General features: G+C 37.2%; 1 protein-coding gene across 6 annotated transcripts in view; it reads left to right on the forward strand.

The window, feature by feature from the left end:
- Nucleotides 1-15,133, forward strand: part of ATRX (ATRX, chromatin remodeler) — a 261,938-nt gene that overhangs the window by 747 nt on the left and 246,058 nt on the right. Inside the window, exon 2 of one of the 6 annotated variants that reach the window (XM_015588103.2) lies at nt 5,787-5,876. The exons of 4 other annotated variants lie outside the window; for them this stretch is intronic. The gene's annotated coding sequence lies outside the window, so the exon portion shown is untranslated. The remainder of the gene's footprint in view (nt 1-5,786; nt 5,877-15,133) is intronic. One more of the 6 variants, XM_006910203.3, reaches the window with a different exon arrangement.

Genomic DNA, 15,133 nt, shown 5'->3' on the forward strand with positions numbered 1-15,133 from the left:
ACGGGAAGTAGTACCCCTTCTTTGCGGAATTTTTTTTTTTCTGCAGCCCCTAGTGACAAGCCCTTTTTAATTTTCTTCTTTTTTTGGAGGGGGGGGCGGGGGCGGTGAACTGGTGAGTCTTGCCAGGTATTTATATCCCTGGCAAGTTATACTCCAGATCCTGAAGGGTATCCTTGGATTTACCTCTAGGCAAGGGGATACTAACGCAGGGTTTTGCTTCCAGAGGACCCCAGGATACTACTTTTTGTGAAGACCAGCTTTAATGGGTGGTAAGGCAGATCTCAAATGTTTCTCCAATTTCTGGGCAAATTTCAAGTAGAAGTAATTAGATCCTGTTTTTATTTATTTAATCCATTGTGAATGGAGGCGCAGGTTAACATGGGTTGATGGGAAGTAAGATTTATTGCAAGGGAAGCTGTGCCTGGCAGGCCGCCTCTTAACAATCAAGCACGATTATTAGGTTGAAGCTGTTTTTCTCTTGCGCTTCTGATTTACCTCTTGAGTGTCTAAAAATATGAGTTGTTAATATGAAATGTATACCACTTTTACACAGGTGGCTGGCTTGCTTTTCAGGCAGTTTGACATTTGACTTTTCATCCCTTGTGAATTAAGTAATTTTTCTACTCTGTGATGTATCCTTGTCGCCTAGTGGTAAAATAAAGAAAATTACAGGGAGCATAGATCAGAATTGCATTCATAGTTGGCAAAATGTGCCTTTGAGTAACTATTAGGATGTTATATGTTTTTAGGGCACTCTAGCTAGCATGTAGAATTTGGGAATGAGCCTGCGATACTTATTATGCTTATTTTTCTGCATTAACAAGCAGTAGATAGATGCTTTCCTTACCTTGAGGAAAAAAATCAACTTTAGTTCTTAGATTGTAGATCCCTAGTTGTGTAAAGATTGTGGCCTTGGTTTCTAAATGTGTTAATTGGCTCAAGTACAGTAAACTATTATTTATGGGGTATTGAGCACATAGAAGTAACCAGTACAACTCGTTGGCTGATTATTATCAGGCACTCATGTTCCTCTACATGAAGGGTTTACCTTACAGTTAAATAGCACCTCTAGATTTTACTATGCCTCACAAAATCTGCATTTAAAACTATAGAGTATTCTGAACGGATTTTCTCCTTTGGAGTGAACAGAGTAACTATGTAGAGACTTTCTGAATTGAATTATTTATTTTATGCCAGGGTCAGTTTTCCTTATGGGCCTTGAATTTTTGTAGATCTTGGCGGTAATAGTAATAATCATAACTAAAATTGAGTGATTATTGTTGACCTTTACTGTATGTAATTCTCAAAACCCTATTGGGTAGTACTTGGTATTCCTAATTTTACAGAAGATGAGGAAACTGAGGCACAGAGAGATCAGAGAACTTGACTAAAGTTATACAACTTGTAATCGATGGAGCTGGAATTGAATCCAGTCTTGACTCCAGAGCTTATGTTCTTAACCACAAGGTATTAATGCCTCCTTGAGCTGCCAGATCTAGCATGATTATGACCACTTTAATTTAGCCCAAGTACTACAATGGAAGAAACTCATGTTAGCTACTGTTGTGGTCATTTGTTGTAGGTTTTTGAGTTTGTAGCTGTTTATAATATTTTGCCTCTTATGTTCAAATGAGATGATAAAATAACTGAAACATTTAATTCTAGGAGAGTCTTTAAGCTATGTGAAAAACCCCTTGTAAAGAACCACATATATAAATGTAGAGAATTAATTTAAAAAAGCGTGATGCTCCCTGACTATTTACTATGAAAGAGCTCCAAGTGGGTGTTTAAAACTGTCTCAGGTCGAAGTGTCATTCATCTAAAGCCATAATCATAAAGGATAATCTGACAGGTAATACTTGAGTGAGTTGAACCCACAATACCAAATCACTCTTGATTCTCTTCTAATGTGAGACAAGTAATATGATCACTTCTATGTATTTTAATTAAACTTATGTTACACAGTAGTTCCAGATTTTTTTCTTCATCAGATCTTCTGTAGAGCACTTGATTAGTTCTAATTTTTACTTGTGTTTATAAAAAAAAAAAAAGAAAATTTCTAGGAGTCCATGATGAAAAAACTGATGACCTGACTAAATCACACGTTGAAAAATTAGTGGCTCAGTCTTTAAAGGTTTTATTATTTTTAAAGGGTTGTTTTTTGTTATTTGTTTTATTTTAAATACGATTGGCTTGTTTCTTCAAATTTTTGGCATTATGAAAGATAAGCTTCTGATTGACAGGTGAACTTTAACTTATTTTCACATGAGATCTTGGGGATTTGATGTGATTTGTCATTCTAATCCTTATGGCAACTGATTACTTGAAAAGTTCAGCAGTATTACTTGTTATTGGTCTTAAATTTTAAAAGGCAGAAGTTGTCTAAATTGAAGGATGTTGGGAAAATGTCTTAGAAAGTCACTTTTTGGGTAGTAGTTCACGATTGCATACCAACCTAAATCTGTGAAATATTTGAATTACCACTATTTGGAAAGCATAAAGCCAGGCCCGTGGAGGGGGAGTAGATGCAAATGTTATAAAGGGTTTTGAAAGCATTTAAATAACAGCCGTTTGGTTATATTATTGGTTGGGGTGAAAAGAAAGACATTTGTTTTAATTTTGATCAGGCCAATTCTCATTATTGGCAACCCTTTGTATAAATGGCCATGAGCTTTCAGTTATATATTTCATTTCTAGAAATAAGAAAAATGTAGTACTTAAAGGAATTTCTGTATGGATATAGGTGTGTGAAATAATTTTTCCCTAAGAAATTGTGTGTATTTATGTGCCTATTTCACTTTTGGAGTATGAATAAACTTATAGATTATGTGGCAGGATACAAATAATTCTTGGGTTTATATGAAATCTTTTCCCCCAGACCTTGAATGCCCTCTTGGACATTGGCAGAAGCTGTTTAAATGGTTTAAGCCATTGGAAAATGATGCATAGATTTTCCTTTTGGAGTGTTGAATATAGCAGGGCAGTATAAAAGGAGTGTCTAGGTAGGATCCCTGTACCTGTATCTTAATGCTTGTCTTATAATTGGCTTGATAGCTGATATGCAAGGTGTTTAACCTCCATCTGTAAAATGGGGGAATAAGTTTAATAGATATTGATAAATCCTGCAGTTGTTATGGAGGAGGCAATATGGTTATAGCAGCGGTTCTTAAAAGATAATAAACTAAAGCTCTTTGGAGTCTTTGTTAATGTTTAAATGTTTTAAGAGCCTAAAGAAGTCTTGAGACTCAAAGTTTGAGAACTGCTGCTCTAGAGAAATGAACACTGAACTCTGAGCCAAACCAGGGTTTTCTAGTTGTAGCTCTGTTGCTTAACTGATTGTATGACCTCGGACAAATTGCTTATCCTTTCTAGGCCTCCGCTTTGTCATTTGCAAAATGAACTTGTACTAGATGTTATATAAAGTTATTTAAAAAAAAAATCCTTCTTATGCGAGTGTCAATCATTTTTAAATTTTATTTCCTTTTAGGGGGTAGGGAGAAAGATAGTGATGAGGGGACGTTTCTTTATTCATTGTATGCACATCTTTTTTGCTTTAAAACTTACATGGTTTAGGATACGGGTGTTTTGTTGCTAATACGACATCATAGTATTATGTACGCATACTTTTGCCAATACTGGAAAAGAAAAACTTTTTGATGGAAAGTTTGGTAATTACTGTGGTTCAGGATATGTTCTGTTTTGGAAGATGACTATATCCAGTTGTATTATTTTTCTGCCCTTTTATGATTGGAGATGATATTTCTGAAAAGACCTCACCAGTTGTGCTTTTTGCCCTGGGAAAAGGATCTGTAAATTTGGCCCTGTAGCCACTATTTTCAGATTCTGTCTCTGAGACTTTGTCTTAGTTTTGGCTTGAAGTAGCTGTTCTTGGTATCTATAGTCCAGCTTTTTTGTTAACTGTTCCACAAAATAATTATTTAAAAAATCGTTGGTATGGCAGTGGTGTTCATATGTATATTCTACGCTCCATATTTTGGGAGAATGCCTTATTAGTTGATAAAATAAATGAGAATCAACTAGGGGTCAGGCACTGTGCTAGGGTATGCAGAAGGTAAAAGACAAAATTCCTGCCTCCTTAAGGCATTCTTAATATGGTAAAGGAGTTAATAAATAAGCTGTTACAAAGCAGTACAAAAAAGGAGGTATATTGGTTGTGGTAGGGATCAGAAATGAAGGAAAGCCCAATTTGGGGAATATCTAGGAAAGTTTTACAGAGGAGATGGTATCTGAATTGGGCCTTAAATATGAGGTAGCAGTTAAGGGTGGCTATGAAAAAGGGTAGTCCAGGCAGAGGGATTAAAGATTAGTATGGTTAAAGATTAGTCTTATTTTCCACACAGCAGAGGAAATAAGACATATGCACAAATAGTTTTGAAGCACTAGGTAAAACTAAGTTGCCGTGGGAGTTCAGAGTAGGAATACATTTCTGGTGGGGTCCAGGGAAGGCGTTATAGAGAGATAGCATTTGAATCTGGCCCTTAGAGGATGGGTACAATTTTGACAAAGAAGACCGGAGGAGGATTCCAGATGTGAGATGTAACAGCTTAAGCAAAGGATTTTTGTCTATAGTAGTGTTTTCTATTTGGAAGGAAGTCAACTTAGAATTTTGAACTCAACTCCTGGACAAATATTGTATAACCATTTTGTAATTAGTATGTTTTTTTTTCTCCCAGCTTTATTGAGATATAATTGACATATAATGTAGTATAAGTTTAAAGTTTACAGAAGGTGATCTGATATGTATATATCTAAAAAATGATTACCACAGTAAGATTAGTTAACACATCCTTCACATAATTACCTTTTTTTTTTTTTTTTGCTGTTGTGGTGAGAACATTTAAGATCTACTCTTTAGCAACTTTCAAGTATATAATACAGTATTGTTAAGTAGTCACCATGCTGTACATTAGATCTCTAGAACTTAATCATCTTATAGTACATTTGTGGCTTGATGGTCTTGTAAAAGCCATGTGTGCCATGTGTGCCTTTGTGAATGAGCCTGATGATTTCAGTTCAGCACTGTCAAAAGTATTACCCACTCTTCTTAAAGATTGTGTAGAATTTAATGTACAAATCTAGAATGACTATAATTATTCAAAATCTATCCTTAATTGTCTTTATTTTGGTCATTTGAAGTAGTCAGTTGACTTTTGGGTCACATTTGATGTATAAAATCCAAAATCAAAAATATCTTATTTTCAAGTGATACTGGATTTGTTATTTTGCTTATTTGAAATATATTAATTATTTTTTGGTTTATTCGATAGCATTTCAAACTTAGTTCTGATATAATGCTTGTTTTGAAAATGTGAATTTGTTCCAACAAGATTGACATATCAAGGAACAATTTGAGCATAGGAGAATTTGAATTCGCTTGTGCAGAATTTTGTCTGCAAGGTCAGGGGTCAACAAACTATGGCCAACAAACAGTGGCCTATTTTTATAAATAAAGTTCTTTTGGATTACACCCCAGCCCATTTGTTTATATCATCTGTGGCTGCTTTTGTACTACAATCTCAGAGTTGAATAGCTTCAACAGAGACCTAATGGCCTAGAAAACCTAAAATATTTACTATCTGGTCCTTTATAAAAAGAGTTTGCCCTAAGTGAATGCAGGAAACTGCATCAAGCTGAACTGAGTTGTATTAAAATATTCACATATGCATGCACACAGCTCAGACATCTCCCAGTTACCTCAGTTCACTTCTTGTGTTATGAGCCACATCCATCCACATTTGTTGTTACAATTTTCCATCCGATTTCAGATAACCCTCCTTCCATCACTTCACAGTAATTCATGAGCTGCAACCCTTCTGATGCCCACTTCCACAAGCAAACTTCAGGTCTTTTTCAAGGTAAAGTGCCATATTTATTGTTGTATTTATGTATTTCTTAATCACTTAATATGTATACACTATGTAAATTTGTGCCATCATTTTTATTAGGTTTCTGTCTTTTTAAAAATGTGTCACAGAAGTTTTTTGAGTATTGTGCTTCTAACCTCATTTTTTTCCTGAGTCCAAAATTGCACAATTTGCCAAACCTGGTGATTTTTTTAGGAACTCATGTTATGTGATTGCTGAACTGACTGTAATTGTTATTCTGAAAAAGCATTTACCAAATATTTCTTGAGCTGTGTGAGGATTAGAGTTAATGGACACAAAGCACTTACAATGGTATCAGGGACATCATAATTCCTCAAATATTAGTTATTACTGATTACTATTACCATGTGCTAAGAACTGTTCTAAGTTCTGCTTATGTGAACAAGACAGTAAGTCTCTTCCCATGAAACTTACACTGTATTTCTAACATTCTATAATATACATTTTGGCTAATAATTCAGTCTTATCACACAAAAAAGATGTTTTGGTGTTTTTATTAATGATATTTAAAAATATCCACAGATGACATTTATTTAAAACAACTTTCTAGTCGCTGTCTCATTGATTTCATGTAATATTTTATTGAATGATTTTTTGAATGTTTTTTATAGCCATAACCTCAGGAGATGAATTTGATCTGTCTTCAAGGAGATAAAGAATCTCCTTTTTACTACATTTAAAAATAAAAAAGTTAGAAAGTATAATTTCAGACTTTATAGAAAATTTGCAAAAATAGTATAGAGATTCTCATATGTCCTTCACCCAGATTCAGCAAATGGTAATATTTTACCACATTTACTTTATCATTCTCTGTATTTTTCTGAATTATTTGAGAGTAAATTGCAGACATGATGCTCCTTTACCCCCAAATATTTCAATATGTATTTCTCCAAAATAGGAATATTTTCTTATGTAACCTCAGTATAGTTAGCAAAATTAGAAATTAATATTGATACAGTACTATTTCTAATCTGTAGACTTTCACATTTTGCCAATTGCTTTATAAGTCCTTTATAGTGAGAGACAAAAATTTCTTTCTTTTCTGGTCAATGATCCAGTTCTGGAACACACATTACATTTCATTGTCATGTCTTTTTAATTTGGAGCAGTTCACCTTGCTGTTTTTTTTCCCTTCCATTTTTTGAAGAACACGGGCCAGTTAATTTGGGTTTGTATGATGTTTCTTTGTGATTTGTGTATTTTGCTAGGAAGACTATGAGGTGATGTGTCTTTCTCAGTGCATTTTATCAGGAGGCATGTGGTATCTTTGCTTTCACTATTTAAAAAATGTTTCTGCTTTTAATACTAAGATTATTAATCAGCTCATTCTCTGTTATTTAGAGATTTGAAGCTAGGCTTGGTTAATTTCCACAATCATTTAATTTTAAGGTGTACATTATATTCTATTTGACATCTGTATATTCTATTGTGTGTTCACCACCCAAAGTCCAGTTTCCTTCAGCTACCATATATCTGATCCCCTTTATCCACTTCACCTTCCCCCTACTCCTCTATATTTAACCCCCTTTACCTGTCTACATCCCCGCTCCTCCCCCACCCCACTAGTAACCACTACTCTATAGTCCTCTGATATTGGTTAATTTCTGTAGAGTTGGTGAGAACTTGCCGACCTCTCATCTTTCTTGCCTTCCTCACATACCTACAAAATTCAAAACCAAAACATTCTATTTGTGAATTTTCCTTCTGTATTTTGAGTATCTACTAAAAATAAAGAACTAAGGGCGAATGCTTCATATTAAATTGACTGGACTTATTACTTGTTGAGTGTATAAAATAATACATTTCTTTCATAGGCTGACTATAGTACATTCAACACAGCTTACTGAATTGAACATCTATCTCAGTTTAGAGACAGAAGGGAAATATTTGAGGATACTAAATGGCTTCGGGATTTTTTTATTTATTCTATTTTTTAAATTTTAATTAGTTTCAAGTATACCGTACATTGGTTAGACATCTATATAGTTAGTAAAATGATCCCCCCAATTACTCCCTCCCTCCCATAACCCTCCACATAGCCAGTGTATTAATGCTAATTGCATTCCCTATGCTATGCTCCCCATCCCCTTGACCATCCATCAGCTACTAACTTGTACTTCTTTAATCCTTCATTCCATTCTCCCAGCCCCCCAAACATCCCTCCCCTTTGTCCATCGCCAAATTGTCCACTATATTTGTGAGTCTGTTTTTCATTGCTTTGTTCTTTTTATTCCTTAAATTCTGCATATAGGTGAAATCATGTGGTGTTTATCTTTCTCTGTTTGACTTAAATACCTTCTAGGTTCATCAAAGCAATATCTTTTCCCATTCCTTTCCTTTTCATATGTAGGGGTTTTGTTTTCTTATCCTTTCAGCTACTCTATCTTTTGGTTGGAGCACTTAATTCTTTTCCTTTTAAGGTACTTATTGATAGGAATGTAGTTGTTACCATTCTTTATTCCTGTTTTTGATACATGTTTTTTCTTCTTAAAGAAGTCCCTCCAACATTTCCTGTAATTCTGGCTTGGTGGTGATAAATTCCTTTAGTTTATTTTTGTCTGGGAACCTCTTTATCTGTCCATCAACTCTAAATGATAGCTCTGCTGGATAAATTATTCTTGGTTGTATGTCTTGGGTCTTCATCCTTTTGAATATTTTTTTCCCAAGCCCTTCTGTCCTGCATGGTTTCTTTTGAGAAATCAGCTGCTGGTCGTATGGGTGTTCCTTTATATGTTATTATTTTTTTCTCTTGCCGCTTTTAATATTTTTTGTTTGTATTTAACCTTTGGCATTTTAATTATGATGTGTCTTGGTGTGGGCCTCTTTGGATCCCTGATGTTTGGAATTTTCTGAGGTTCTTGGGGTTTTATGTCCATTTCCTTTACCAGGTTAGGGAAGTTTTCCATCATTATTTCTTCAGACAGCTGTTTAACGTCTTGGTTTTCTTTTGTTATGCCGATCAGATGAATATTTGGAGCCTTAATAGTGTCCCTTATCCTTCTTAAATTATTTTTATAGTCTTGGCATCTTTTTTCTTGCCATTCTGATTGAGTGTCCTGATTGGCTGTCCTGTCCTCTAGATAGGGCATGTGATCTTCTTCTTTATTCACTTTATTTATTTGTTTATTCCATTTAATATTCTTCTCATCTCAGATAATGTGTTCTTCATTTCAGACTGGTTCCCTTTTTTGGACTACTTCCGTTTTTATGTTTTTTATCTCTTTGTTGAATATCTCACTGAATTTATCTACGCTTCCCAAAAGTTCATTGAGCATCTTTATAACCAGTGTTTTGAACTCTGTACCTGTTAGGTTACTTGACTCCATTATATCTGGATCTCTGTTCTGTTTCGTCATATGGTTTCTGCTCCTTTGTCTTCCCATTTTGGCTGCCTTTCCGTGTCTATTTCTATGTACGAAGGAAAGCTCTTAAGTCTCCCGGTCTCATTAGTGTGGATTTGTGAAGTAGGTGTCCAGTGGTACAGTCCTGAGAGGGGTTCAGCTGCAGGCCAAATTTAGCTCAAGCCTCTGCCTCTGTAGGGCCCCCTGTTAAGTTCAGCAAGCAATCCACAGATGCTTTGCTTATAGTTGCCTCAAAAGGTGACATCAGAAACCGAGGTCAGCTACCTCTACCAGTGTGAGTCTCAGCAAGGAGCACCTGACTCACTGAGGATACACTTGGATGTGGCTTGGGTGGGGGCTGTGAGTTGGGAGAGGTGGGGTTTCAGGGAATCCTCTGGATGCAGTGACCTCTGTTATCCAGTTTGATGACGTCACAGTTATGGTAGCCTTGTGTCTGTTGCACTGGAAGTGGGGAGAGCTCGACAGGGAACGATGGATACCACTGGCATTTCTGTACCTAGCGAGTCTCACCTTGGCTGTCACTCCGAAAATGTTTCCCTGTAAGTCCCTGGTGCCCCCTGCATGCAGCCAAACTGGCACTGGTGCTCAGAGCGAGCAGGTCCGTGTCCGTGAAAATCCGCTTGCTGACATGGCCCCTTTAAGAGGAGTTTGCCGCTGTCACAACCTCCATTTCACTCAGCCTCGCATCCTCATCCAGTCCTACTTTCTGCCATTGCAGTGTGCTTTTTTGGATTTCTCCGTAGTTGTATGGCTTGTTCATCTAGATCCCAGGCGATTTTTTTCCTTGCTGCTGCTCCTTGTTTCCATCATATCTTTGATTTGGTTGCCAGAAGGATGAACAGAGCCTCTATCATCTATGCCATTTTTTTCTCTCCCCCCAGGATTTTTTTAATGCTCAACAAATCACTACTTTTTTAAGGAATTCCTTAAAAATTATCTTCATTTTAATAAACATTTATCATTCCTCTGTACAAAGCAATTTGTTATTTCCCACATGGGACCAACAAATGAACCCAGACCAGTTTCCTCTTTTGAGGAGCTTATACTCCAGTAGAGAGTACTCTGAGTTTTAAACAAGGAACTATAAGCAGAATGTGTTGGTTATTATAAGAGAAGTAATAGAAAACTTACTGGGAGAAGAAAGAGGGATAAAGAACCTGCTTTGAGCTAAGAGTTATGGTAAGATAAGATTGGAAAGTCATGTGTGAATTTCCTTGCAGAGGGCTTTGCTATGCTTTGGAGTTTGTGCTTTATCCTTATTTATAAACATGGGAATCCTTTGAATATTTTGAGCATGGTGATGACAGATATGTGAGTCTATACTCAGTTATGCCAATTATTGGAAATAGAAAATAGAACAGACCTTTTGAGATATCCCGAAGACAAGGAATGTATTTAGAAGGCTATAGGCATTTACCTCCAACTCCCATTAAAAAATAGCACATGCTAAGTACCAACTGAATGCTACAGACTTATGTGATATAATAGTATATCACTTTAGTACTTGAATCAGGTAGAATGAACGTACTGCTAACCACTTACTGCTGTTTTCCATGATTTGTCTCTGACATCTGAATTCTAAACGTTTACTTGATTATTCTGGGTGGGAGCTATGGTTCCCTGCGTGACTTGAGGGATGAATTATGGAAACAGGTGCCATTTTCTGCCTCTAAAATCTAAACTCCTTAAAATGAACTGTATTTAATAAAGCAAAAATAAGTGCCAAATAAAATGAAGTATTTCCTGAAGTCCCCAGTAATTTAGCCCCCATGAACATGGTGACTTTTATTTCAATTTAATTTCTTTTGGTTCGAGTAATACACAGAGACCACTATTTAAACATAGTAAGGTAAAATGCACATTTATTCAAATATTGCTGCTTTATTACTCAAATTTGTAATTTCTTATCTCCATTAGAACTTTTATATGTTTGTATTTAAAACAACGGACTGGGATTTGTTCAGTCCTCCATTGTTTCTTAAATGCTTTGGAAAGCTTCACATTTTCATACAAATTCTGATTAATGTTTATTTGCCCAAGTAAATACTACTGATACTGAGCCTAATAAACCCAGAAATACCTAGGTTCTACCCTTAAGTGCTTGTAGACTAAAAATAAATAACATAAGACAAGATATTTAATAAATCATATATGTTTCTTGCAACAAATATGGGAAAAGCTTATATATACACACCTATGAAATTTCATAACATTTAAAGATTACCGTTATGCTGGAACGGAGAACATTAATGGACAAATTAATTAGAGTTTCTAAACCTGTTATTTGTATATTCCTTTTCTGTTTTTCTTTAATTGTGAAATACACATGAAATTTATCATTTTAACCACTTTAAAGTGTACAATTTAGTGGCATTAAATACATTAAGTATATTCACAGTGTTGTGCAGCCATCATCACTATCTAATTCTTTACCCCTGTATCTTTTCAAGAAAATCTGTATCTTCCATCACTCCTCCAATACCCTTGCAAACACTAATATACTTTCTAGCTCAATGGGTTTGCTTATTTTGGAAACTTCCTATAAACGGAATCATACAATATGTGGTCCTTTGTTTCTGACTTCTTTCACTTAGCATAGTTTTTGATGGTTTATATTGTAGCATGTATCAATACTTCATTCCTTTTTATAGCTGAATAAAGCTCTGTTATACGGATAGCCTATATTTGTTTATCCATTCACCAGTCGATGGGCATTTGGGTTGTTTCTATCCTTTGGCTATTGTAAATAGTGTTAATATGTATATGTTTTTTTTTCAGCTAGGTGTATGCTCAATGGAAAAAAAAATACAAGCCTACCATTTGCAGAATTCACTTTCCTTATGAGGCAGTAGTGGTTATAAACAATTTTTTTCCTAATACCAAATAACACTGTAAGGTTTGGTGTTATCTTCATTTTATAGTTGAGTAAACAAGCTCAAAGAATTAAATGATTTGTCCAGGATTATTAATTTAGTAATGACAAAGTCAGATTTTGAATCTAGGTCCATTTGAATCCAAATTCTGTACACTTTACCAAGAAGAAATGATTTAAAAAATGGAAAAGATGTACTTTAAGGTCCTCTGAGCTTGAAAATAGGAAAATGGCTTTGAAAATTCATAGCATCTGAATCCATTTGTAATAGGGACATGTAGCTTTACCATTGTAGCCAAAAGATGCTGTTTAAGAAGGTAGGGAAACATAATTGAAAAGTTGCAATAATTTGAAAAATCCCAAATTTCACATTGTGTACATGTGTTTGTTTGGACATGTGTGTTCATATCTGTTGGGTATATATACCAAGGAGTGGAATTGCTGAGTCATGTGGTAATTCTGTGTTTAACTTATTGAGGAAATGCCAAACTTATCCACAGTGGCACATATTAACGATCTCACCGGCAATGTAGGAAGGTTACAATTTTTCCACATCCTCACCAGCACTTGTTATTTTTTGTGTGTGTGGGTGGGGGGGGAATTCCTTTACATATTTACAAATCTCTATACTTTGTGGAGAATCCAACTTCCCTAGTATAGCTTCATGGTAAGAAGGACCTGGGTGAGTTCCAGTCAGGATGGCAGAGTAGGTAAAGGCTGTGCTCACCTCCTCCCATGACCATGTCAGAATTACAACTAAATTGTAAAACAACCTGGAGAACCATCTCAGGACTAGTTGAACAGAAATCCTATAAATAAGGACATAAAGAAGGAGCCATGTGGAGATAGGTAGGGTGGATGGAGAAGTGAAACAGGCTGGCCGCACTCCCATGTGTGGCAGATCAGAATCTGGAGGGATATCTCACCTGGAGAGGTCCACCTTGAGCGATGGGCCCTAGCCTCACACTGAGCTCTGCAGCCTGGAGCACCAGTGCTAGAAATAAGAGCCCCCACAATATCTGGCTTTGAAAATCAGTGGAGATTCTGTTTATCCAAGTGAGATGGAAGGCAGCTGGAAACTCAGGCATCTTTTAAAGGGCCCATGCACAGACTCACTCACAGACATTCACCCTGGGTTCCTGTGGAGGGATGGTGGCTGGGGAGGTGTCAGAGACATACAGGGAGAAACTGAGTTGTGTGGCTTTGGGCCGAGGCCTGGGGGTATAGCTGCCATTGTCTGTGTTGAGCTCTCCTTTCACACAGCCGGCAGGCAGGCACCATCTTTTGTGTGTTGAGTCCTTTCCACATGGCCAAATATAAATCTGTTTAGCCTAGTGAACTCCATTCACTTCACCCCGATAGCTCCCTGAGACCCTGCCCTTCCCAACTTGCACACATCCAGAGGCTCTTTTGGTGGTGGGCAGCTGGCCTTGGCCCTTGCTGTACCTACCCTTTCTTGAAAAACTCTCAAAAGTCTGTAGGCCCCAGGCCAGCAGCGGCTGGTCTTGGTGTGCCCTTTGGCTTTTGCTGAGTGGCCCCAGGATCAGCACTGATGCCAAATCTGAAAGCCTGAGGCTCTTTCAGCACCTGAGCCTATGAGCAGCCAGCAAGAGGCAGCAGACCTTGGGGTGCCTGGGGTCTTTGCTGACCTGCTCCAGGCTCTGTACTGTTGGTATCTGGCCTTATGTTGCAGCGTGGCCTCTCCCATATACCTCCAAGTCCAGCACAGGCATCTACCAAATCATAGATTGCTTTGTAACTCCTACTAGATAGTGGCTGGTCACAGGCAGTGGCTGATTTAGGACTGCACTGAAGCCCCTCGCAAGAGGCTCCAGAACTAAAACACCCGGTGGCCAGCCTCAGACAATACAAGAACACAGCCTGATTAGCCCCACAAATGGCATACCCACAGGGTGGTCTTGGCAGACACTGGAGCCCACTGGGGTGAATCCTGCTCCATGGGGTCAGCCCTAACACTGCAGCTTGTACTCTGTTTGTGGCCATTCCTCACAGCCAGTCAGACTGAAGGTCAGTCCCACCCACTGATGTGCTAACAGCAAATATGGCTCAGCTACAACAGGATGGTACACTCAACCCACACATGGGACTCTCCTGGAGCACCCTGCTCAGGTGATCAAGGAGACTGTGTTACCGGGCTGTAGAGGACACCTACTATATAAGGTCACCCTGCCAAGTTGGGAGACATAGCACAGTGGTCCTCAACATTTTTGGCACCAGGGAGTGGTGCTCCTATAAGAACCTAATGCCTGATGATCTGAGATTTTGCTGAGGTGGTGATGCTAGCCCTGGGGAGTGGCTGCAAATACAGATAAAGCTTGCATGTTTGCCCACTGCTCACCTGCTGTATGGCCCGGTTCCTAATAGTCAACGGACCAGTACTGGTTCGAAGCCCAGGGGTTAGGGACCCCTGACGTAGCAGATCTAACTATTACAAAGAAATAAACACAGAGACACAGCCAAAATGAGAAAAAAACATTCCAAATGAAAGAACAGGAAAAAAACTCCAAAAAAATAAATGAAATGGAAGCAACCAGTCTATCAGATACAGAGTTCAAAACATTGGTTATAAAGATGCACAAGGAACTTAATGAGAACTTCCAAAAAGAAAATAAGCAAAAGACATATAAACTACAAAAAAAAAAAAAAAAACCAGACATGAAGAATGCAATAAATGAAATGAGGAATACACTAGAAGGAATCAACAACAGATTAGATGAAGCAGAGGATCAAATCAGCAATCTGAAAGACAAGATAGCAGAAAACACCCAGTTGGAACAGCAAAGAAGAAAAACGATAAAAATAAAAAAAGAGGATAGTATTTTTTTAGTTCTTATCATTTTATTTTTTATTAACTTTAATATTTTATTATTTATTTCCCCTTCCCTTCTACCCATCCCCTCTGGTAACCACTAGTCTATTGTCCGTGTCCATGAGGCTCTGTTTGTTTGTCCTGTTCATTTGTTGCTTTTAGG

Source organism: Pteropus alecto, unplaced genomic scaffold (genome assembly GCF_000325575.1).
Source record: "Pteropus alecto unplaced genomic scaffold, ASM32557v1 scaffold374, whole genome shotgun sequence".
Taxonomy (NCBI): Eukaryota; Metazoa; Chordata; class Mammalia; order Chiroptera; family Pteropodidae; genus Pteropus; species Pteropus alecto.